Source organism: Thermobia domestica, chromosome 4 (assembly GCF_964235325.1).
Source record: "Thermobia domestica chromosome 4, izTheDome1.hap1.1, whole genome shotgun sequence".
In the NCBI taxonomy this organism is placed as follows: domain Eukaryota; kingdom Metazoa; phylum Arthropoda; class Insecta; order Zygentoma; family Lepismatidae; genus Thermobia; species Thermobia domestica.
The window spans coordinates 106,785,346-106,806,821 of record NC_137457.1 but is presented as its reverse complement, the minus strand read 5'-3'; positions in this window follow the sequence as shown (position 1 = coordinate 106,806,821).

Sequence of the window (21,476 nt, the reverse complement as noted above, 5' to 3'; positions counted from 1 at the left end):
TGAGTGAAAGAATTCTATTATACTAGGAACTAATTCCTTGGGCAAACATACTTTGTATGGATTTCTTATAGCTCTTGTTTTCTTACATAATATGCCCTGGATTAATTTATATCCTTCTACTTCCCTTTTTGCTCTTAATTCCCTTATAATATTACCTAATTCAGGGTCCTTTAATTGATGTTCTTTAATTGATATATTAGCAAAAGGCATATTCCAAAGGTTAATTAGACAATAATTATTTACCTGTTCAGAGTGAGAAAGTTCAGTTTCCATTTCCTCAAAATTATTCTGATCATATAACCTTGAAATAAAATCTGCTGTTATATTCATATTAGAGGATATAGATTTTACATCAAACGTAAATGCAAATAGTCTGTATAATAATGATCCATAACGTTTAACCCTTTTCATATTCCTCAAGGCATACACAAGTCCAGAATGATCCATTCTTAATTCAAAAGGTTTATGCAAGTAAGTACTAAAACGTTCCATAGTTTCTATAGCTGCTAACATTTCAAGCAAGTAAATCGGCTTATTAAAGTCATGTTTCTTTAGACGTCTACTATAGAATGCTACAGGTACCAAGTTATTATTATCATCATATTGTTGTAGGACTCCCCCTAAACTTTTGAGACTGCTATCCGTATTGACAATAAACTTCTTATTTAAATCGGGTAGTTTCAACATTACATGATTGGCAAATAATTCCTTAATATCTTCCAATGCTTTTTGTTGTTCCGGTCCCCAAACAAATTCAGCAGAAGCCGCCCTTAAACGTTCAATGGGTTCCATAACCTCATGGAACTGCGGGACGAACTTTGCATAGTATTGTAAAAAACATGATAAAGAAATTAATCCTTTTTTTGTCTTTGGAGCAGGTAACTTTCTAATTACTTCTAACCTTGAAGGGTCCATGTACATTTTCCCATTTTCAATAATAAAGCCTAAATATGATATCTTATTTGAAAAAAAGGTACATTTCTTTGTGGATAAAGTTAAACCTTTTTCTTCCAATAACTTTAAAACTTTTTCCAATAATTGCTTATGGCTTTCTATATCTGAACTTTTGCAAATTAGGTCGTCCATATACCATTGAACCCCTTCATCTTTCAAAGGATACAATAAGTCAGTTAATATTTTAGATAATACATGACTCCCTGCTGCCAAACCAAAAGGTAAGACTTTATATTCATATAAACCCCTATGCGTAAGAAATGCTGTTAGATGACGGCTTTCCTCTGTTAAAGGTATGGTTAAATATGCTTTCCGTATATCCAGATGGCTAAAGATTTTACCATCAGATAATTCAGACAATATGTCTTCTATCCTTGGTGTGAACTGAGTATTTAAATAAAGATGACGATTCAAATCAGAATAATTAACTATTAATCTCTTTGTTCCGTCATTATTATTTACTAAGAAACAAGGGAAAGCATAATCACTGTTACTTGGTTGTATTAAATCGGCCTTTAACATCTCATCAAGAATTTTATCCATCTCTCTTTGAGAACTCCGTGATAACGGGTAAGCCTTCTTACGAATAGGAGTGTAGTTATTTAACTGGATTTTATATTCAAAGTCTTTAATTTTACCAACATGTGATGAAAAAACAGAAGGATATTTACTAAATATCTCGTTAACGTACCCTTGTAATTCAGGATTAGCTTCTAATACAGCAGGATCCACCCTCAGTGGACTATCCATCTGGTCCGACTGGATGTTGGGACTGCTATCCATAGATGGACTAATAGATGTGGCAACACTGCAAAATCCCTGTGCTTTATCTCCCGGATGTCTACCTCCATCCGTATCAACAGTCTGTACTGTGGACCTTTCCACCAAGTCTGAGTCACGCAGAAATAATTTAGAATTCTTATGGTCTGGTTCACTGTAAAATAGATCACACGAACGAGTATCTCGATTTAAACAAGAGGGGTGGATATTTAGTGTATAATGTAACTGTATGTCCACTCCTTCCAAAGGGAGAAATAATTTATTATTCACTAAATCAATGTTCGCTTTCAAGAATTTTAGTTCATTTATTCCCAGTATAAATACTGGTTCTAAATTTTCAACTAGGAAAAACTTTAGTCTGTAAACACTATTTTTAAACTTAATGGGTATAACTACGCACTGATCCAGTGTTAACTTTTGTTTATCAACACCTACACCAATGAACTTCTCATTTATTATATTCACTGGGTAGTTCAACTGCCGATTCCATTGAATAAAGCTTTGTCTATTAAGTAACGATGCTGTAGAACAAGTATCTAAACCTCCTCTAATACTTTTACCTAAGACAAATGTATCGACAAAAGCCGCAGTCAATGTTCCCAATGAGAAAGTTTTTCTATTTTCACTTTTATTTCCATCAGCACTAATTTTAATCCGATCAATAGTATGTTCGCTTTTATTATTATCTTCTATTTGTTTATAATTACTAAAAGAACGCATATCCTTTCTATATAATGGTTTGCTATTCTTACTGCTGTTCCCTCTAGAGCCGCCATTGCATGTAAAGTTTCCGTAATATTGCTCACGTATTCCTTTTTCACATTCCCCCACATTCACAGGATTCACATTGAACACCATATTCTTTTCTCCCAAATGTTCACTATTATGTTCCCCTCGGGATCGAGTCCGGAACCCCTCCATAGGAGTCTTCATCCGATCATTATATTTCGTACGTGTGTTGTAACCCGCACTACTATTAATGTTTCCACCTTCTAACAAAGTTTTTTCTGAAACCGTTTCTTCCCTTTCTGGAACTTCGGACCTCTCACTTTTAGTCATTAACCGTGACCGTCGACTATTCCCTGCAAAGCGTCTTTTATCATTGCCATTTTTATATCTTAACTGTTTGTTATTATCACCCACACTACTAAGTAAACCATTAGTTTGAACTCCGGTTCCTATAATCTGAGTCGGAGCCCTTAACCGGTCACTAATAGCTGCAGAGCGTTTTTTCGAGTTCACATCCATATTCAATTTAACTAACCGTTTATTTAAAAGGTACTGTTTGTTAGAAGCACAGTTTGCAATGCGATGTTGTCCTCCACAAAAATAACACTTAATCTTATTTATCGGTTTTTCACTTTGTTTTGAATTCCTCACCAGTGCGGTATACATTTCTAAATTACGTTGATGTTTTTCGTATTCCATAATATTACCCATAAGATCATCTAATGACATTGGATAGCTATATCTATAAATTTCAAATTTAATTTGAGGTTGCATCCCCTCCATAATAATATCCAACAATTCACTAGATCTACTATCATTAATAGGTCCGTTACATATTTCATAAGCATCACAAATATTATTAACATACTCAAGCAAATTTTCTTTAGGTCTTTGTATCACTTTTACATAACGATTTATGAGTTCTCGCCTACCTATAGGAGTTATTAATCTACGAAACAAATATCCTGATATTTGCAACCAATTATTAGTCATTTCATACAATGATACTAGCTCCTGATTTAAACGACCTTCAGCTTTACTCAAAGCTGCTATCAAAACAGACTCAACCGGGAATATTTTTAATTTAATTATTCTAAGAACTGCCACTAGAAATTGAAATAACTGTATATCGTCTGTTCCATCTGTTCTTGGGATATACTGTATTTTCTCATTAAATAAATTACTGGAAACACTTCCACTTAATTTATCAGCCCGTATTTGAAATGGCATAAAACTATTAACCAAAGGTTCGCTACTTGCATTTATTTCTTTTACCTCTATCGAGTTTTTATCTACAAAAGGATTTGTACTAGGATTTTCTTCTTTTTCTTTTATGTCAGCTGTTTGCCCCAGGTCAATAAACGGGTTTGTGTCTGCACTGACACAACTAGCACTATCTACAGACATAAGCGGTTGGAACTCGTTATGCAACATTCCACCCTCTGCTAAACTCGCAGTGGTGTTACTTGCTGTAGACAATGACTCAACCATTTTGCTGGGTTTATAAACAGCAGAAATTTGTAATGACCTTGACTCCCTTCCGGAATCTAAATACGATAAATCCCAGCGTTGACCTTCAGTCTGCGGTACAACAACTCCTGAATCTCCATTTTCAAATCCATTCAAAAATAAACGTGGTTGATTTCTTTCTTTCTTAAATTCCATATTAATTACCAAGCAAATAAAAAGAGCTATTCTAATGCAATTTAAATATCGAAAATAATTACTATTCCTTACGGTAAGCGACAACCCTTTAACAATCATTGGCAGTTTTATTGCTATAGGCTATAAATTTTACGTACTCTGAAAATACTGACATTTAATCAATCCTAACTGAATTAATTTTAATATCCTCCTTAACATAATTCAAATTAGATAGGTATATACAGATTGATCCTGAAAAAATGTCCATATATTTAATAGCTCACTTAACAACTTTCCCACCTTAGTCAGATTTTCCCAAACAAAACCCGCAATTTTAACATGTCTTTTACTTCGTTTTTTTTTTTTTTTTTTTTTTTTTTTTTAGTTAGATTCGAAACGATATGTTTGTAACGTGCCACTATGTGCTCCGTCCTGGGCCGCTGGTTGTAATAACCAGGACAATTATTAGAATGCGGGATTCGTACTTTATATGTATAATTGCTATATTTTACAAGTAAGCATTTAAAAATATCCATGCAGAATTATCGGGAGGTATTCTATATTTTGAGTGCATTTCAGACTAGATCTAACTTAAATATTACCAGAATAATGCAAATTTCTTTTAAATTAAAAAAAAGTAGTGAAATACTAAGGTAATTTGGTTAAGTAAAAGTAACTGATTTTCTAACTTGTCAAATTTTATAACAAAAATCATGAAAAATTATATATGCAATACAGAAAAATATTGAATGAAATAACATCAATATTTAAGCAAAATTGAAAAATACAAAAATATATATATCTAAATTGAATTGTACTATGCTTTCTTTTGAACAAGATTACAACTTTCGTGTATGAATCCAATAAATATGATAAATAATATACCTCGTAATATTTATAAATCCAATTATAAATTCAATATTTGATCTTCAGGAAAAATTTAACAATAGATATTGAGAATATTAAATAATAAAGATTTTACACTCACCCAATTAAATATGCTTTGAACAACCATCAAATACCTTCAGGAGGACAGTTTCGAATTTCCTCTGTTAACTCGATTTTTATATTATCACACCAATTATAGATATTTCGGTATAGAAAATAGAACTTTCACAAATATAATAGGTTGATTTTTTGGTAGCTTTTAACAAATTCACAAAATTCTTGAAATTTATATCACGATAATTATTCAACTATACCACTTTCTTGAAAACCGTTAAAGATTCACATTAAGCAGAGATAAACCTTGCCCAGTTCGACATATCGTTTCGAATGGCTGTTCAAACTTCCTACAGCTCATTCGAACGTATGTGTTTTCAGAGATTTCCGCTAGAGGCGCTCTAGTACCCTGAAGTGTAGGTACTGAAAACATAACCTTCTAGGATATCATTGACATTATAACTTTTTTATATATATAAATATATAATGTGATTTCATCACACGTAACACGTTCTTAATATGGATTCAAATTCTTCTGTAACATTCTTACCGCTCTTATCTGTATCAAGAACAGCAAACGCATATCAGGAACAGAAAACATCTATAATCGTCAGCAAACACCTATAGCCTTTATTTAACTTGGAGATACATTTTAACATACATTTCCACGAGATTCGCTTACCATAAATCATCTATACCTTTAACAATAACACTTAACCTTGGATAATTCTTTCTGGAAGGTTTATGGATTTGTTCCATAATATCTTCTCTAATACCTTTACGTTCTTCTGGTGAATCTTTCTTTTTAACTAATTGAGATTTAGTAACACCGCATACAGAACAAATACCTTTCTTAATATATCTTCCATTCTTTGTTTGCTCTATTCTAATGGTACTTTTCTTCGTATCAGTTAATTTCTTACACTTAACACAATAGATCCTGTTTATTATATAGAAATTTAAAATTCATCATTACCTAAAACTACATTATCATCATCACGTGATTCGTTTTCATTTTCATCTACTCATTCTATAATATTTTCATAATAAGCAATAATAATTTGCCATGATTTAGATGAGAATCTTTGCATGGTCTAATTGCAATCTGATAATTTATATTAAAGTGTAATGGAAAACTTTCAACTTGATCGTCATTTAAAATATGTCTATTAGATATAGATTGAGACTTGATTCTATATGCATTAACCTACCTCTATAAAGAAATTTGTAGGCGGCAGCTAAATTATATACAAAAAAGACTGGTTTTCATAACATCATCTTCTGCCGATCGACATGACAATTCTACAGTTTCTTTTCGTGTAAGTTAATTGAACTTTTCTTCTGCTGATTCGAGCAGTTCTAATGTTACAGCATCTTGTTTATCCATAGCATTAGATAATTAACTAATCTTTTATTCCAAAAATCAACCCAGAATATATAATTGGATGTAAAAACTCCTCCCATTTTTAATTTATATTCTCGAAGCTCTTCTTTAATAACGAACGTTTGTAATAGCATCTTATTGCTTTCACTACTTTTAATGTTACCAAAAATATCCATATTTATTCTATAGCAAATGTTTTTTTTTTTACGGAAAGTCTCTTTCTATGTACACTCATGCCCATAATTATTGTCGCATATCTATGACAGTCTTCTGTCAAGAATATAATTATATAATGATTTTGCAAGGTACTTTTAATACTAATACGATGTATATAATCGGGAAATGTATATTTGTAGTAAATTTCATAGTAATTTCATATTTATAAATACGAAAATTAGAATGAGTAAAACAAAATGTTGCTAAATGGAAAAGAAAGTTTTATTTTCGTTTTATTGCTCTTATTTGCTGCAATTTTGACATGGTTTGCCACATACATATCTTTGCTAATTATTCACACACTAACATTATAACAGAAACCGAGCGAATCCATTATCAATATGTAGTCCTAGAAAAACATATTTATACACATGCGGCAATAATTTTGGACATGAGTGTACATTACATCAAAGAATAATTGTCCTTTCTCCATAGCAGAATTTTTATTTGGTTTAATCGTAATTACATCGTTCTTGTTAAAGCCGAAAGGTAACTCTTCAATCAAAGTATCGCCTAAATATATATCTAGAAAGTATTTATCACAGCTTAATTTCATGTGCATTATTTTACAATTATAGAGAAATTTGTAGCCATTAGAGAGATTAAATATTCTAAAGATTGACTCCCTGACGTTTTTAGCTCTCAATCGACATAGTAGGAGTATAGTTTCTTTCTGCATAATTAATTTTTCGGCGTCTTTCATCAACATTTGAAAGAATTCTTGTGTAGTAAACATCTTAGCAACAATCGCATCTTTTGTGATATATATGTCTTGTAACCCTTTTAACACGTCTTCAAATCGTTTTCTATCGTTCTCTAATTTGCTCTTAATACCGGCTTTAAGTTGTTTAATTTATGATTTAAGTTGTTTTACGTTAACAACATTATTTAAATTTTCTAGTAGTTTTAATTTATCTTAACTAATATTAATACCACTTACCCCACATTTAACATTACCAAAGATATCCGTATTTTTTTTTATAAAAAAATTATATCTATTTAACAGCGAGAAGAACACTTATACGTGTCCCACATAAATCAAACAATTCACCATTTTCATCTCGAATTGTAACTTTGAAATTTTAAATATGTTGTGATGTATTGGGGAAAATATCTTTTCTCTAGGCTCATATATAATTGGTTCTCTAAATTGTGCATTTGTTCTAAATTTGTTATTTAATCTGTTTCGTTATGTGTTGTATCATTATGTTTTAAAATCATACCTTCTGCTAAATCACAGTGAATATTTATAGCATCAAATGGATGAAACTTCGGTACCTTATCTCCAACGTGTTCTATGTTTTAGCCAAGTTTTTCTCACTAAAACCTATACGTTATAAATGGTATTTAAAATTATGCCACAATGCCCGCTAAATAATTTAACAATATTTTACTCTATGTCCTCAACAAATTTAACATTTTTAAAAGCATCAGTGGAGTATAGAAGGTTTGATTTAATATATTCTTCTAATTATTGTAAATTATATTGACCAGGTTGCATTATGAGTTGCTATGAAAATTGGAGTTAAATGTGTTGTGTTGAAGTTAAATGTGTTTCAAGGGATATTTCTAAGTAGTTTACAAATGGGTAGAGCAAAGACATATTTAATACAGATGAATAACCATTTAAATTCAATACTTTCATGTATTATATAATAAATAATAAAATGGATAATTGGGATATTAAATTAAGGTTAACAGAAAAAGCTACAAAGAGGAAAAGGAATTGTGTGTTGTTCCCTGATGATATAAGATGTCTAACAGTTCGACCTAGTGGCTTTGGTAAAACAATGTTAATGATTGATAATTCTTGTTACCACCTCAATGGTTAAAATATGCAAATGTTTATATCTATTTTAAAGCCTACATCAACCTAAATGCCAAAAGCTAATACAACTTTTTCGATATGTAGAATGTGATATTAAAGACGCAATAGCAGCAGTAAGAGAAAATAACGAAGAGATTCTTCCATTAGGTGTATGTAAGAATGATTCTGTGGTAGTGTTTGATGATTTCAATTTAAAGCAACAAAACAACGTTAGAGAATATTTTACTCGAGGTCGTCATGAGGGTTTAAACTGTTACTATCTAGGACAAACCTATTCTAATGTACCAAAACAATTAATTAGAGACAACTTAAACTTTCTTTGTATCTTAGGAAGGACAATGTGAATTTAAAGCAAATACATGATGAATTTGTTGGATCTGATATGTCGCTTGAAAAATTACCATCACTCTGCAATAAGTGTTGGGAAGATGTGCATGGTTTCTTAACGGCAGATATGACTGGGAAAACGAATAATGGTAAATATAGAAATAAAATTAAATACTTTTTGAAAGAGTAGTGAATCAAAGGTGGATGAAATACCTCCCTTGAGAATGTGAATTTAAAGCAAATATATGATGAATTTGTTGGATCTGATATGTCGTTTGAAGAATTACCATCACTCTGCAATAAGTGTTGGGAAGAAGAGCAAGGTTTCTTAATGGTAGATATGACTAGGAAAACAGCTTTTTACAAAGCTCGAACGTACTATCTCATTATGAGGTCAAATCAAACCGGAGTAAACCTTAAACTTAGACAAACGCAAGGGACCGTACCTGTACATACTTGAACGTACCTAAACGTATATGAATGTAGGTGAACGTATATGTTACATTACGTTGTTTTGTATTATGTTTTTTTTGTTTTTTCTTTATATAATAAATGGATGTTAAGAAAGTTAAGAAATATATAAAGCTTAAAGAAGAATTTGCTAAAAGATTTAAGGAAATTAAACAAGCTAATCGAAATAAATATGAGAAATATAAATAACAAGATAAACCTGTTTTCGATGCAATTAAAGATTTAGGATAAGATATATCAAATGCAGCACAAGAAAAGAAAATATAATTTAAGAGTTAGTTCCAGTTGTACATAAAAGCGCGAAACTAGACTCAAGCTTACTAGTAACACCTCCTTTGTATGAGAGTTCAATAAAAGAAAGTGTAACAGAGGAAATAAAACATATGAAAAAGCAAATTAAGTATAAAGTAGAAGGATTTCTTCGAGATATTATGCAACTAGAGATGATAAAAGTTTTATAATACAACTATATACTGAAGATGGGAGAATCATATATATGATAGGGGATACAAGAGTTAAAATTGATGGTGATGATTTAGTTATTAATAATCGACATTACACAGGAACAGAAGATTTATGGGAATTACTAACATAATCCAAAAAAACTATAATGAAGATGATCTAGAAAAATATACACAAATAGTCATTGATTCTAATGTAGTATTTCATAACAATGATCTAAATACAAGAAAACAACGATCTAGTAGAAGCGAAAAATATAAAGAAGTTATTAAAACTATTAGGGATAGATATATAAAACCATCTTTGGGTCCAACACCAACAAGAAAGAAAACAGGAGAGGGAATCAAAATATATAACGAATTACCAAAAGAATATATATGGATGGATGATTGAGAAAGTTAATTGATAGATTAATATTTATTGACGGATAGGAAAAATCTGGAAATATCTGGAATTTTATAATGAGAAAGTAGGATTAATGGATATGATTAATTATAAATTCTCACAATTTATTTCTAATGATCCGAAGGGTATAGGTTATTTTATAAAGATATATGAGTACGTTGCCACCAAAATTTTGGAATATTGAGAAGTATGGAAACTGACTAATGAATAAGATTTGAAACATGAAGGGAATGCCAGAGTTACATATACTAGGTTATGAATTTTGCGGTACTTACACGAAGCTACAAAAAAGGTTAGAAAGAGTAGATACAGGTATTAACCCACTAGATGAAGCTTGTAGCGACCGTGATATTACCACAGAGATAATAAAGATACAGCTTCTAGACATATTGCAGACAAATAACTAGAAAATAAAGCATGTGAAAGAGTTTTTGCTAAAGATGCAAACTTGATAACAGAACGTTTATCGGCTTTTGGAACTGCTTTGGCTAAGAATACAAAAGTAAGGTTTGGTTTAGGTTTATAATTATTGTGTTTAATTTTTATCGGTTTTCCATAAACGTTTTATAATAAATATAAGTGTGATCTTAATAGTTGTGCTTTTACAATACCTAACGAAGAACTTAAGAAATTAAATATAAATTAATTTTTAACAAAGAAACAGTAAAATGATAAAGCTAAGAAGATTAAAGAAGGTAGAGAAATGCAGTTATATCTTTCTATACCACAATTGAAGAAAATAAAAAAAATGAAAATTAAATACTATATTCATTATGGCGGTTTTATATTTACTCTTCCAACAACTTTAGATATAATAGCCGCTCCAGGTTCTGCTGCTACCAGAGCTACTGCTATAGGAAAAACGGTAAATGATTCAAAAAAGAATAAAAATGAATTAGACAAAAAAAGAAGCATAACTTACCAATGGAAGAGAAGCAAGCTGTTAAGCTTAAAAAAACGTAAAGCCCAAAAAAGTAAAGAAATTAAACCTTTAGGTAACTTGTATCTAATATATCTCGTTAAACAGCTTATAATAAGAAATGTTAGAGGTGTATTTATGAGTGATGAATTACCGAAAGAGCCAGAAAAGAATGAGTGTGCCATTCTTAATTTTGATGTCTCTAAGAACATAGGAAGTCATTGGATTTGTTATTGGAAAAAAGGAAATAGAAAGTGTGTATTTTATTAATTCGCAAGTAATCCAGCAAAAACGCTTGTAAAATATTTTGGTTATAAGATAGAGTACAGGAGCAATCGTATACAACATTTTAACGAGGTAATCTGTGGGCATTTATGTATTGTAGTATCAAATATGTTTACAGATGCATATAGTTTTCAGAAATCATTAGTCAGGATAATAGGAATTTGGAGAAGTTATATTTAAGTTTGTTTAATGGGTTTAATCCATAAAACGATAAAAATATGTTTCTTTATAATAAATATGAATAATATAGTAATATGAATTACAATCCTTTAAATCTAATCAAAAGACAATCGAAAATTTAAATAAACCAAACAGATATATTGAGTTTGATACAGATATTGGAGATAGATTTGTTCATCCTTATGATGCTGATATTTATGTAACTTTTGAAATTAGAGGTAGAGACGCTGATGGAGAATATACTGCTGGTCAAAATATTAGACTTTTAATAATTTCTTCCCAAAACTGTTTTCTCAAATACAAGTTAGTAAGCATGGACAGATATTGGATATTATAGATTATCCTGGTTTAACTTTGGCAGCTGTAAATACGTGTACGATTTCAAAACCAGAAGCAAATCATTATGTTGAATGTGCATGGGAATGAATTAAATGGCGACGAACACATGAAGAAATAGTATTTTTGCTAACACTTTTACCAGGATTTTGTTCAGATTTTAAAGATTTATGTGGAAAGGAGGATTGAAATGTATGTTTAAAATAATTGCATTTGCTATTGATAATGAATTTGCAATTTTCTAAAGAAAGAAATCGGATGGAACATATGATAATGATCAACCACATCCAGGTAAAATTAAGATTAGTTGAGAATGCCTATTGTTAATTATGAACTTAACTATGCTACCGTGCTAAGATCTAACGTCTTAAAAGAGGGTAAGATTCTTATTTCCTTCAACACATACCAGTGTTTACAGAAAACATTTGCAGGCAAATATTTGGAATTCGATCTAACCACACAATTTAACTCAAGTGAATTTGATATGCCTGATTTCGTGATTGCATTTCTCCGAACTGATAGGAATGATAATCAAGAAAGACATTCAAGCTATTTTGATCATTGTAAAGTACAGGATATCCATTTCGTAATTCTAGAAATAAGTGTTTTCTTTAGAATCTTTGAACTTAGATTTTGAAAAGCATAAATATCCCAAAGCTTACTAAATGTATACGATATACAAGGGAGTTACGATTGGAAACACTGAGATGTATTATTAACCTAAAGAGTTTTTAAAAAGTAGACCAATGTTTGCAATTAACACAGGCAAGCATAAATCAGTAACTGTAAAGGATAGAACTAATTTGAAATTGACTGTTAAGATTGAAAGCGATGTACCAGATAAAACAATTTGTTATGTTGTAGTGATTGGTAAGAGAAACTTTGATAATGATGTGCAAAAAGAAAAAAAAAGGTTGAGAAGATGTACACATGTTTATTAGATTTGTTTATTTTGTTGAAGGTTTTATTGTAATGTCATAAAAATTTATTAAATAAAAATTAATATTCCAGATAACATTCCACGAGAGAATCTAATTGCGTTCATTGAGGATATTTATATTAACACTCGAGAACTTTCTGACGAAAAATAAGATGAAATTTAAGAGATTAAAATGTATTTTTGTTACTCTTATTGCATTTTCGATATTGCTTTCTGCTTAAACAGGGTTTATAAATATATTTTTCCTGTTATAGTCTATTCGATTATTACAACAGCATTTGCAACAGCATTTGGAACAGCATCTACTTCTGCCGTTATCACTGGTCTACAACACGATTTAATACAGCTTCGAAGAAAGAGTATTATAAAAATATGGTTACGCAAATTGGTACGTTTATGGATGAGCTTAATGTTATTAAAGTAATGAATGGAGGGTTAACAGACGAACATATAAAAACATTGTTGATATAGTTAACTATATATATATAACGAGATAAGGTCATTACAAAATTGAACAAGTTTTTAAAAGTTTTTGTACAATAAATAGGAAATGGCATCACAATTAAAAACGAAAAACAATATTAACATTTTAAACCTTGTTAAATTTCAACAGCGAGATGAAGGAAGATCATACGAAATAACCTTATTGAAATTGATACCAATAAAATACACTGGCGAAAGAGTATTCATACATTTAAATGAAAAATAGAAAACTATCTTACCCCAGAGATATAATGAAGATACTGACCAAGTTTTAAAAGGGATGAAAGCTAAGAAACTGGTTATGAAATATGATGGAATGAAAGATCTTTTTAATGGTTATAAAATGCACCAACTGTTCTTCAAAAATGAATCTAAAAAGTAAAAAAAAAGATTAAAATAATTCTTAAAGTAATAAATTGAGAAGTTAGTATGGAATCTCGAAAGAAGTTCATTCTTACTAATTATTTCAAAGTAATTGTGAAACATGTGCAAAACGAAACGCATATTGTTTTCGAAATCAATGATTAGTTATTCAAATTGAGCTATGACCAATGGACTGAGTTTAAGAAATCATTGTTTCCCATAGAGCGAAGTTAGCAGAAGATTCCATTACCAGTATCAAAACTTCTAATTGTAAGTATTTTTAAGTGTTTGATGATTATAAACTCATAATAACTGAAATCGTTAGAAATACCCAGCGCTTAAGGAAAAGGAGTACTTTTCAATGCCGTTTCAATTTTTAAGATCCATATATAAATAAGAGATATTTGAATTTTTGCAAGAATATAATTAGAGGTATGCAGCCAACAGGACCTTCAGGAGATAGTAAATTTATTTCTCTATTGATTTTCGTTTAAACTTTTAAAATCGATGAATGTTTGGCGAATATATAACAAATTCAAAATTTCGGGAATTTTTTACGAGTTTATCTTTTTAAATGCTATTCTTTAAAAAAGTCTTAGAATTTTATGTAGATTATTTTTTTCAAATATCTCAATCTTGTTATTTTTCAAAGTTGCAAACAGGATCTACTTGGTTACTAGACATAGTGATTTTTTTAATTTTCTGGGTTGGCAACACTTATGAGTCAGCTAAGGACTAATTGAGAAAAATTAAATATCTCGTATAGGAACCAAGATATCCACAAATTTCATATTTTTTTTGAATTTGCCGGCTACGTGAACATATTCAAGCAGTTACTCATTCAATGGATGGCGTTACATGTTGTTTAGTTTATCACTTTACTAATAGATGTCTCTTGCTATTACCAAGGTATTCAAATAGTTAAACGTTTATCTAACAGATGGCTTTTGCTGTTACCAAGCTCTTCAAATCTTTATATGCTTATCTAACAGATGGCTGTGTCTTTATACATCAGTTTCTTCCTGTGAATAAGAGAGTGAATTTTCTCTCCATTTTGCAGCGCTAGTCAGTAGTTCAATTCGTTACAGCGCGGTTCCATAAAGCTTGTGGTTCGTAACTGACAACGTAGGTTTGAATCCTTCCCGAGGACTTACAAATTTATATCTGCGACCGGGGTATAAATTTGTATTTCCGAAGGAACTGTAAAGTAAATTGAGGTAATGATTGTGTTCCATCTCAGATGGCTACACTGTTCTCATCTCTGACTCATGTGTCGGATGTGGCTGGGCGTCTCTGGTTCTTGGAACCAACAAATTAAAAAGGAAGAGGAAAGGAAAAACCTGGCGTTAGGGATTAGATAGAATAAATAACATTGTGAGCTCTGTTGGTGAATGTTGTAACTCATATTCAGATAGGGACAACCTATTCTAAATGGAAAGCCACAAGTGCACTTACAGACCTCAAAGGAAGGTAGATAGAAATTGAACAAAATATCCTAGAATCCATCTGGGGGAAAAACAACAATAAACATCAGCGCTGAGCTCTCATATGGATCCTGGATTTCTGTAATGGCAGTTTTGCTGAAATAAACTCTGATCTTTTAACTTATTTATTTAACCTGTTTCTAATGATCTGTGTTAGGGCGTTCCTGCGCTGGTACTGGAATCGTTCAAATGAATCAGTGACAGATCACCTATTTCAGTAAATGCTATATTTCTTATATATTCATTCTCATTGAATTTTTAAAGTTATTTTTTTAACGATTTTAATAATTGAAGTATCAAATGAAAGCTTATTAACTGAGATTAAAACACAGTAAATATATTTTTATAGGATTCCATTGCAGGTAATTAGAAATATTTTCTTTTATGATTTCAAATGTCATAAAAGCCTTTGCGCAGTCACCCTACTCAATCTCACTTTAGAATTGTATTTGCACTAACCTTCTGTGTTAAATAATATTTGCCAATATACTAGGAGGGGGAAAAGTGCGCTAGACGTAAACAAACTATACTGTGGCTATTTCGTGATTTAGGACTTGGTTCGAATACCACTCGATTGTCTTACTGTTTATGATTTTGCAATTTTTTAGTTATACTTGCCGCAAACTTTTATAGTATATGTATTACACGCAGATGATGCACAATGTTTTAATTTGTCCAAAAATGAAATGGTCTACATACGTAAAAGTTTGTTATATATATATATCTCAATGTCATTCCTACTTAGCGCAGATAACTTCTTCCTTCAATCGGCAAGATTTTCGTAAATTTGAAAATAAATCTGGAGTTCTACTTTCCAGGAGATCAGTATCACCCCCAGTACCTCCTTCATCACTACCATAACATAGTTCATATTATTATTATTATTATTATTATTATTATTATTATTATTATTATTATTATTATTATTATTATTATTAAAGAGGGAAAAGAAAAAAGGGCTTGAGGGTGAGACAACATTTTATTTCCTCCCAGTTTGCTCTTGCATCTATGGACATATATTCTTGATGTATCAGTACAATTTTAGATAGTTTTTCTATACAATCTCACATCTTTTCACTCAAACGTCTAAACCCTTAATCAGGAGCGCTCTTATTCACCGTTAGTAGGCGCGTTGGATAAATTTTACCCCAAAAGTTATTTTACTTTTTTCATTATAGTATTGTTTAGATTTATTGGCAAACACATTTATGGTAATACAGTGATTATTACCAGCAACCGGAAATAGGTTTTGATAGAAAATATGAGATAAGAACGAAATAAAAAATAAAAGTCAAATAGCTAACATTTTATCTCATGCTTTGTATTTTTTGGATACATTTTTTTAAAGTTACAACAATAAAAATAGACAAATATTAAGATAACGAAATACGCTTTTCATTGAATATACACCATGGTATTTGTGTAACTTTAACGGTAGTTCGATTTTAAAAAAAGAAAATACTTTTTTGTCACCCTTTTCTTTGAACAATCTAGTTTCTTTATATGTGGTTTATTACAATCTCTTGGCTTTTAGTATTCTAATTGAGATTTTATCCTTCTTTATTTTCCTTTATAGCAATAATTACAAAGTGAATAAAATTAAGTATTTTGAAGTTTATATAAATTGAAGTGTATAAAAAATAAAGTGTATATAAAAATGATATGTATATAAATTGAAGTGTATATAAAATATTGCAAACCTCTTCTACAAATAAATATTTTATTTCTTGTAGTTAATTGAATATATACTTATCGATTTAAGTTTGTAATTAAACAGTAACAACTATTATAATATAATAAATGAATAGGTTTACAAATTGAATTGTTATCATTAATTCGTAAAGGAAAAATTGTTGCTTTGTCATCATCCACACCGTAAAATCGATTATCTGTACATATATATATATATTAATACAATAGCACTATAGAAACCAAAATATATGAAAATATTGTATGAGAATCTCTTACTATACTCAAAATTAAAATTTAGATGTATTTTTTTTCCTGAGAAGATCGTAACTACGTATGTTTATTCACCTTTTCAAACTTTGCAAGACATTATTTTCTGTTCTGGGACCAGTATGTGGCACTTGGGTACAACAAAAATGTTCGTTTCTATTCTGGAGATTGAGCACTAAGGCACTGATCACACACGAGTTTCATGTGAGAAGCACACATATTGGCTCGATACTTGAAACAGAAATTATTGTCGACTTTCATGTCCCTTTTCCTTAGGCACCGTACACAACGTGATCAGCCAGGGATTGTCATGTCACAGGAATCTTTATGCTGAGGGTGAGGGAGCTCCATTTTCGCAATCTTTGCTGCTTTTTCACGCAGACATTTTGGAATGCTTGTAGTAACTGTTCTTATCACAAGTAACGATTTAGCAGGGCTCATGGCGACTTCCCCTTGATAAATGGTCCCACAGACGCCTAGCAGCATTCTTTTCTGGGTTATTGAATAAGAATATTACATTCCTATTTACTCGAACTATGTCAAGCAGACGATATAATAGAACAATTCTTCTGCATTGTCTAGCAACCGACTACGTTGAACACATCTCGACTCCCCCTTTCGTATGATTAAGGGTGGTGATGATCTCTGATTTCTTCTGGTCCCAGTCTCAGGATCGATTGCTCCATCGTAGTGCATGTCGACAACAAAATAACACTCTTCTTCTGGATCGCTTTGTAAGAAACTATGGTCATATTGGGCATAAATCCAAATAGACTACTGCTCACTTCGATTTCTAAAGGAAGTTCTGGTTTATTTTTGCGCAAGGTACCAACATACGTTGTCTTTCTTTGTAATAAGTTTTGAAGTGTGAACCAAACTGAAGCACACTAGAAAACCAATTCTCAGGTGTTATATTTCGGCTAGTGGTCTCTATCGGTCTTACAAAGTCCATAACTATCTCTTGAGGACGATTTGACTGCACATACGGTCATTCAGGTTGACATCCAACATAGACTTTCATTGTTTTGTATATACTGTCTTGGCATCAGCAAAAGTGAAGATTTTCAGACCATACTTAGCTGGCTTGTTGGACATACATTGCCGGAAACTATAGCGACCTCTGAAGAGAACTAGCTGTTCGTCTATTGCAGTGTACGCTCCAAGAATGTAATATCTTTAAAAATTTACAACAAACAGCTCAAACACTTCTCAGAAAGCTGCAAATTTATCCACTTCACGTCGTTGCGCACGATCGTATATGTCATTAAATCGTGTACACCGTACCAAGAACTAGAACCGCTTTAGACACATAGTAGTGTAAAAGATACCAAAGCCGTTCTGATCTCACAGATCTTCGGAATTTTGATGACCTCCACGGAGAGATTCAGCTAGAAGTAGCAAACCAAATACAGTTCTTATTTCTTTACAAGTTGTCACGATGCCATCTCTTTCTTATACTTCCCGTAAATTTTCTATGACAATATCATTTTTTCTGTGACACTAGCCGATTGGCATTTACTGTTGCAATTCTCACAATAGAATCATATGTAAAAAGTGAAAATGTCTGAAGAGCAGATTTCTTGTTCTTAGCTTCTGCACATGGTCCAGACAACCGTAGAACAATGTCCACACTTCTTGCCGTAACATTAGGGTCAGAATAGGGACTTTCTTTCATCGCGTAGACTTGTCCTTAAATACGTAATTGTTTCCACCTTCGTTTACGCTCTCCTCATTGTCACTGGTCTGAGAGTTAGTATCGTGCTCTGATTCACTCACGTGGTCTTCTTCGTCGTGGTCAGATTCAGATTGATCAAAGTATTCCATTTTGAACACTACTGATGAATTTGGCTCTTCCTCAATCCACGTCTCCTCCAAATGATACCAAATTAGCTCCTGTTCCTTTTCATAAGCCATAATTTTCACGATATCTTACACGAATAATTTCAGCTACAACATACCGCTGTTCAACACAGACAATCACTGATGCACCATAAGATAAAAAGTTCAGAGAATTACACCAGATGTTACCATTAAACACTGATAAAAGTAACTTATTGTTGCAACAATGAATGATTAAAGCAAAAATTCAGATAAGAGAAAAAAGAAAAAGACATACATACGCTACTAGGCGCGTGGGGGTATATTTGACCCCCAGTGACTTTGCAACGTATTTTCGTCATGATTCTTTTTCAACTACTAAGTTGAATGATTTTGATGGTAAACTTAAACCTTTGTAGAAAGGTACTAGGAGGGCCAGCAGTGTGGCCAAGCAGGAAATGTCTATATCACAAAATGTTCACACCTGGGGTAAAAATCACCCCCACGCGCCCAGTTGCGGGTTAATAGCTCTCAATCATATAAGCGTTTACGAGAATCTATCTTACAAGAATGCTGTCACTTTCATGAAAAATTCGCCACCATCTTACCTCGTATATTTTCACATGAGTATTTTGCGAGTGTAGATGAAGAGAGTTATATACAGCTTTCAAATCGGTTTTGTCTTACATTCAAAGTCGTAGTTTACAACTGCTCGAGCGGCTTGGCTCACCGTTCAGTTCCCACCGAGCTGTACCGAGAAGTGAGCCCAGCCAACAGATCACCCAACCAAGCTGTCTCAGTTGGACCAAATTAATTGCTCCCAGTTAATTGCTCATCGCAATCCACCTGGATCGTGCAGACGGCTCACTTTAGCTGAGCTGAGCTGATGGTACATTCGAACCTAACCGACTCGAGCCAATGGCTGCCAATGAAGGCAGCTGACGGAGCTTATTCTATCCGAAGGCTCTCCAAAGTCGAGCCGAATCGAGCCAATGTCTAATTTCCATCAAGCCGGTTTGAGCTGTTGGCTCAGGGATCGAGCCGAGCCGGTGTGCATAACTATTTCAAACTCGATAAAGTTTACGTATAGTTTTCTTCAAGAATTAATATTATTGGACCATAGTTTTCTTGTCCCTCCTTTGGTTATGATACGAGTAAACTAAATCATATCTTAACTTTAAGAGTTTTCTGAACATACAGAAAACCAACTAAAAATAGTGATAAATGTGCTTCTACCGCTTGTTGAAATCGAAAAGCACGTAGAAGGCAAGTATATTGTACATTCGCCATTTGCCAAACATTATTTTCGTATTAGCAGTGATGAGTATGCTACTTTCAAAAGTAGCTGCAATATAGCTAAAACTATATGGTAAAATTTGTAGCTCGCAACAGCCATTAGCTACTTTTCCAGAAAAGTATCTGTGCTATGGCTACTTCAAAATGATCAGCTGTCTCTAGAGTTATTCGCTACTTAAACTCACGTCATAAATACAGTTTACTTGGTATCATAAATCACGTCATCTGCATGCATAACTGAATTTAAAGTTTGATTAAAATATTACATAAAGGCTTTGTCTGTAATTTTTGCTTTTCACAGTAACGTATCATTTTTGTCTGTTCTTTGTAAAGTATATATATATATACCCCAAAATGTATATGCTTTCACTACTTGGATAACTCGTAAGACTATTTGAAGATCATTACTTTCATTTAGGCCGATCGTGAACTCGCAATTTATTTCAGATAATTTTGTTCTAATATTATTGTAAAAAATAACTAGAGACAGAAAACAAAAAAAAACATATCATCCATATAACCATATAAAAATTTACAATGAATTATGAGGAAATGTTGGAGTTATAAAATGAATTTCCGTCCGGGAAGTGATTTATTTGTAGCTATAGTGCAAAATTGGTTAAAAACCATAAAATATACTAAGCTTATTTGCAGCTACAAGCCTGTAGACTTTTATCGCCGCTACTACTAGAACTACAAAAGTTTAGGCTAGCTATTGCAGCTTCACCACAAATAGTGGTCTGCTTCCTAACCGACTACAAGTTATATTAGTAACAACTATCACCTAATATAACTTGTGTCATATACTGTGTATTAGGAAAAGTTGATGTCAAAGTAATACATTACATTTTAAATGTAACTTAACCAGTAGATTGAACTCTAGATAAGATATTTTACGTTTCTGTGAAATTATATTATATATGAATGAAATAATTTATCGTTTTGCTTTTATGTACCCATATTAGACCTTCTCAAAATTACTATATGTAAATTCAAATGTTAGGACTACTTTTCAGAAAATTAATTTCCGATAATTCATGAATCTTCACGCTTACGATTTGAAGCCTGGGAGAACATTATCGTGTCGTAGTTGCCCAAATTGATGCTCATTAAAAATTTTTGCTGATATCTCCAACAGAACAGCAGAGTAAAGAAAATCATGGATACCTGCCACTTGGATTTCTTTTCTGAAATAAAAAATTCTGTGGTGATGTATTGGAGACAAACGTGGTGTTGTAAAGAAAAGCATTGAGGTTTTATGTTCAATAAAA